The sequence below is a fragment of the Embiotoca jacksoni genome, unplaced genomic scaffold (genome assembly GCF_022577435.1).
Source record: "Embiotoca jacksoni isolate LCO1_2020_lvr unplaced genomic scaffold, fEmbJac1.0.p SCAF_9, whole genome shotgun sequence".
NCBI classification, from domain to species: domain Eukaryota; kingdom Metazoa; phylum Chordata; class Actinopteri; family Embiotocidae; genus Embiotoca; species Embiotoca jacksoni.
In genome coordinates, this window is record NW_027185447.1 from 7,513,152 (window position 1) to 7,519,151 (window position 6,000).

Consider the following 6,000-nt stretch of genomic DNA (forward strand, 5'->3'; position numbering starts at 1 on the left):
TGGCGGTTCAGAAAACTGTCCTAGAGAGAGGATCTCTGTTGCATTACAGGGGACGACTGATTCTAATGTAATGATTGGGGTAATGCAATCAACTTAATGCCTGCAAATACCTAAAATTAAACTGTGTATCACTGTTCAGGAAAGCTTTACAGGCGAGGTACATTTCAAAGAGCTCAAGTTGAATGGGAAATAAAACGTGGTGAGAGGGGGATATTCTGGCTGCTGATCATACGTAGAAGCAGGGTTTGATTAAACAGTTTGATCGGCTTCAGTATGAATGGGTTTACAGTTTTAGAGATAAATGTTTGGCTAACATTAGTGGGTATCAGAAGAGGTTCAAATTAAGGTAGAAAGAAAAACACATGGTAATCATAGATTTTCCCATAGAAATGTAAACTTTGGTATGTTGTCAGTTGCCAGATATTAGGTAGCACTTATAGAAAAGATTGCAAGCATTAGAGAGAGAGAGAGAGAGAGAGAGAGAGAGCAAGGATTTGGACGTTTTTGTACAAGAAATCTTTTCCTCCCAAAAAAATGTAAATACCTCACTCTGCACTGTGGATGGAGCTTGCATGACTGGGAACATTGTCCCTTTAAAAGAGTTGAGGGTACGTGTGTGATTGAATGTATTCACCCATTAGACTTTGTAGCTGTGATGCACTCACTCAGCTGTATGCATCACTAACAGCTAACAGTCCCCCGCTGCTAGCAGGCTTTTAGACTGAGAGAGGCTTTACAGTTCTGCATTTTAATAGAGAACTTTGAATGGAGTGACGGGGGATGGGTGAGAGGAGGAGGAGGGGGGAGCGAGCCAAAGGAAAGAGGCATCAAAATATTTTCAGAGGAAAATGAAGTAATGACAAAATACCCACCCGGAGCGAGCAGAGCAGAGGGGGTTTCTGGGAAGGACTGCCTTGGCAAGAGGAAGGCTAATGTGTCAAAAGAAAGTCTGTAGGCATACTGAGCGCTGTCATGTCTGCAAGTGTGGGCCATTCAAGGCAAGGAGGAAAAGGTCCAAAAAGCAGTATTGAATGTCTTAATTACTTTCTGCTTCAGCACCAGAAAACATACCTCTGAAAAGGTTCAATTCCAAGATATCAAGGCAAATCGGTTGCCCACATGGTGACTGTTTGCTCATCCCTCAGTGGAGCCGGGTTAAGCAATTATTATTTGATACTGTCGACTTATTTCTTTTAAAGGAAACCTGAAGAGGACTGTTTCAAAGTGTCATACATTTCATGGCCTTAGTCTTTAAAGGGAGCAGTCAGGCCAACTGATGGTTGAAAGGAAAAGTTCGGGGAAAAAAACGGAGGATGATAATTTACCCATGGCAAAACAACACCTTCATCAGCAGTTCATGAATACTGCTGGCTGGCCCAAGTCAACAAAAGTTAATCCAGTGGATATCTCAGCTGACACACAATGCACTGATTCACAACATTTCTCTCAAGTCTGAAAGAAAATCTGATTGAAAGAAAGGAGGCAAGAAAAATCAGTAGGTTCCACTGAATCCCTCAAGGCCTAGAATAAAATATTTAACTCGATAAGCCCACACAGAACATAACACCTGAAAACATCTGCCAAAGTAGGGGGAGTTAGCGACCCAGAAGACTTACTACTACCGACGAGGAAAAAGCTATCAGAATTCGAGATTCTGACAACGGCGAAGTTAAAAAGGCATATTTTGTCATAAATAAAACATAGGAGTGCAGCATTTCGGCAAACTCCCCCAACGAAAGGTCCCAGGAGAGAGATGGGATGCTGTTTGTGAACTCATGCTTTGCACAGTAAAGGGGGCTATAGCACTGCGTCACCACGACTCCAACTGCATTCCCACATCCAGCCCTATTCAGCGAGGACTAGTCCTCTTTAAAAATTCATTAATTTACAGCAAAAATAGATTAAAGAGCCCAACTGCACCAACCTAAAAAGTTTGGCTTGTGAATAGCATTAATAATGGAAGCGAGCATCCTAGAGGCTCTGGCTCGGAGGCATGGCTTAGGTTTTGTTGCGCTTTATAATGGAGAGTAATTTGCATTTTTTAGAAGTATTACAGCTTTTTGATGCTTGTTTATAATTACATTGTTTTACATGCAAATTGGCCAACAATTGTTACTCATTAAAACATAACCAGTAGAGTACAACACTCGGCTTGTGCAAGACACGAGCTTTACATCAGCTTTACAATGGAAGCTTTGCACTGAACTCTCGTCGCTGGCAGCACAGCTGTTGAGTTCAGTCCAAATGACAGCCCTTTAAAAGTGATCATCCCCTGTTTTATCTTTTGCATCTTTCCTTTTCAAATCAGAGCGGTGCTTTCCTAACAGAATCAAAGAGGTTTTGACAAGATAAAAGGATTTGCTGCATTTGAATTCAAATTACGTGTACTTTCCTGGGGACATGACAAAAATTACAGTGACTGGGAGCACTCAGGGAATTTAAAGGTACTTGAAAAGAGAGAAAGTCAGCTCTAATGTGTTGTCAGATTTATCGCCAACCCGACCTGATGACAGAGGAGCCTGCTATGGTACATTATAGGTAAATCAATATCTGATTTCAAGGCCCAAATCTGCTCACATCCACTCACTTACAGGGGTTTGGTAATTACTTCTAATAGCAGGTCATTTCGATAATGACTTTGTCTAAGTGATTATTTGAACAGCTGATTATTGATATGACCTCAAGTAATTAAAATGACCGGATGACTTCGTAACGTTGTGGTGGCCTGATAATTACAGAGGCAGATTAAAGTGCTTCTAGCTGAAGCAAAGGAGACCTCCTTCTTATAATAGCTGCTGCCACGCTGTCTTCGAGCAAGGTAGCTCGGCAACAGCCCCTCTAGCAGAAGTGTTCACGACAAAGACCAGAAGACGGCGCCCAGGCATCTATCCGTCCAAAAGAAGAGCGTGGGCGTCTGTGTTTGCTCACAGCATATTGTTACTTATTAAGTTTTTCCATTAAGTAAACAGATCTTTCCAAGGTTAAACACAGATTCTCTTGAACAGCAGCAGGATGAAAAGATGAGCCCACAGTTTGTCTGTTCACAGGCATCAATGCTGCAGCTGAGACAGACAAAACATTCTCTGTACAGCATGTCAAAGAGATTGGATTTTACTTATGAGCTGCAAAAAAAAAGACTCCTGAACGATACGTGCTAGCGTTAATCATGCTGAGATTTTCAATAAAACAAGCTCAGTGTGAACATACCATACAAGCACCAGGATGAAGGGATTTGGTTTCGATTCTATATGTACTTAAATTTTTCTAAATATAAAAAAATCAAGTGGATGCTTACTCTACTAACACAAAATAATTTTTGTCCCAAATTGTGAGAAGTTGAGTGTCTTAACTCCATTGTGTTTTAATTGGGTGGCAAATCATTCTTGGCGGATGGTAAGAAGAAAGTCTGGCTGCCCATCATTACTTGAGAAGTAACACAAAAAGAATATATTACAAGTCATAATGAATATGCAGAGACAACATAAAATTTTGACAGCCATGACTGATTCAAAAACTGGCATATGGAGTTCATCTTTATCAAATAAAGTGAGATGCATGTAGTGCATCCACAAATAGCCCTTAATTCAACTTTCAAAAAGTCATTACTACTCTCGCTTCTTAGCGCTGCATTTGCTGACATTGACGATAATTACAACGACCTTTACGATGATAAAACACAAATCAGTAAAACATTATGAGGGCTCCTTCTCTTCACGTTTCATGAGATTCCGCATAACGTTTTAATGAGGCATTTAGGGGTCTATGAGTGATCTACTGAGAAAGTCTACAATGGCAATCAGCAGTGAGTGTGGCAGCTGTTCAGCAATTAAAAAGCCAAATTACCCTCAATCAACACCATTTACAAGCACAAGTAAATCTCAGTACAAATAATGATGAGAGAAATCTGTTCAGACAGCTCTCATCTTGATAGGAATTAGAGACGCATCCAAATCAGGAGCAGGGTGTTCTCTCTCGAACGCTTTCTCAGTCTGCCGCACACAAACACAAACACAAACACACACTTCTCCTTGTCTGTGTATTTTTGGTGAGATGAAGTTGTGTAGTACTAGCTGGCTGTCCACACTGCAGCATGATGAAAGATATCGACTCCTTACAGTACAAGACGGTCACCTTTCATGGTAAGGTTATGGTGGCTTTTCATGGAAAGATACTACACCGGCCCATTTGAGGCAGCCTATAGAAAATAAATCTATAGCGGAGGAGCATAACTGTACCATCAAGAAACTCAGGTTGATGGAAAACTGGAAATAAAAGGAACCTGCACGCACCGTGATAAAAAAAAAAAAAGACAGCACTCTATAGAGCAGTTTTAGCAAGTTACAATATTTTCTGTGCATCAGCTCAACAGTTAAAATGTTAAAACAACTCTCCTGAATTAGTTCAGGAAAAAAATTTAATATAGTGCTTTTGGCATTTAATATGAAGCACAGGCTGATGTCTTTTAAAAGCAGTATATATGATGCATATCTGACTTGGTATATTGTAAGCTTTAATATTTTATATGTCCTTTATAAAAATGTCCTACACTAGACACCGGGAGCCTCTGATAACTTTGACATGCGACATGATGTATACAGGTATAGATTGTATGCACGCAAACACACTGCACAAATACACAAGACATACACAACACTCCAGTAAAAAATTTAACATCACCAGGAATAAATAATTCATTCATTTCTCAACACATTGCATGGCGTTTAATGACACCTGGGGATTAATATAGAGAATGTTATGTTGTAAAACAAAAGTTGGTCAAGTCTTACGAATCCCCTCAACCCAATTAGTGAGACCTGACTATTTTTTTACTGCCGTTACTTGTTTTACCTTCAGTCTTACAGAAATCCACCGAACTGCTGTCTTCTAAGATGTGCAGCTTGATTTAATACTTGTAAAAAGAACATATAGGTTTCCCTTAACAATGAAATAATAAGGCATGGGACACATCGCCGTGGAGCCCAGTCTCCTGTAGACTTCCAAGCTTCCACTGTCATCACTTCTAAAGTGTTTTCAGTTGTGACCGGCACTGTCCTCTGCACATTTCTACTACTTGGTCAATTGTTTTATTCAGCCCTACTTTCGTGACAGCGTGTTACCTGACCGCCCCGCGGTGTTAACGGCACCACGCAGGCACACATGTAAACTTACAGAAGTTGACACGATTTTAAGACAAATGCGAAACAGTCTGCAGGCATTGCATATATAGTGACAGGCAGCGAACTTGCCTGCCATCAAGTCAAAAACCGATGGCTTTTAACGACACTTATTTCCCCGGTAATTCAGTGTTTCTCACAAACCTCCATGACTTAACATTCAAAAAATTATTGTGCACAGACTACTCACCGCGTCGTAGGTGAAAATGAGCCGGATCAATTTTTTTTTTTTTTTTTTTTTTTTTTTTTTTTTTTTACTCTCACTGGTTCAGAAGCTCCAGACGCCGATTCTGCACTTGAAAAATCCCCTTCGAAGACAAAAGCTACGGTGGTGCCTCGGGGCTGTCACGCTCGTGCTGCGTGCACGGTGCCCTGCAGGCGTCAAACTGACCGCTGCTGTCTGTGGTCATTCGACAGTCATGACGGAAGGACTCGACCCGCTATTCGCATTTGCGCTCAGCAACACGAAGATCCCGGGTCTCCTCTGTGCTGCGCTCGGCTGCTAAACCACCGGAACTACTTCCAACGCCAGCCGGAGCACGTTGAAGATAAATTCATGCACCACAATGGGAAAAATGAAATCACATCCATTTAACTAGTTCCCGATTTCAATATTAATGAGATTCTACTCGAACGTGCCTACCATACTGATTACAAAAAGAAATGCCTATCATATGTTTAGACTAGCAAAAAATAAACAATCAAAAGCATATGATGTGATGTTTATTCTTTTTTATTTTTTTTAATTAATATATGGACAATCACAATTATTGTTTTGGCAGTGAATTGGACTGTCTCATTAATTAAGGGGATTAAAACCATTAAA

At 40.5% G+C, this 6,000-nt stretch overlaps 1 protein-coding gene across 2 annotated transcripts in view; it reads right to left on the reverse strand.

The window, feature by feature from the left end:
* LOC138193024 (forkhead box protein J3-like) overlaps nt 1–5,692 on the reverse strand; it is a 58,769-nt gene extending 53,077 nt beyond the window's left edge. Inside the window, exon 1 of one of the 2 annotated variants that reach the window (XM_069140794.1) lies at nt 5,365–5,692. The gene's annotated coding sequence lies outside the window, so the exon portion shown is untranslated. The remainder of the gene's footprint in view (nt 1–5,364) is intronic. The other variant, XM_069140795.1, reaches the window with a different exon arrangement.
* Nucleotides 5,693–6,000: the final 308 nt, after the last annotated feature.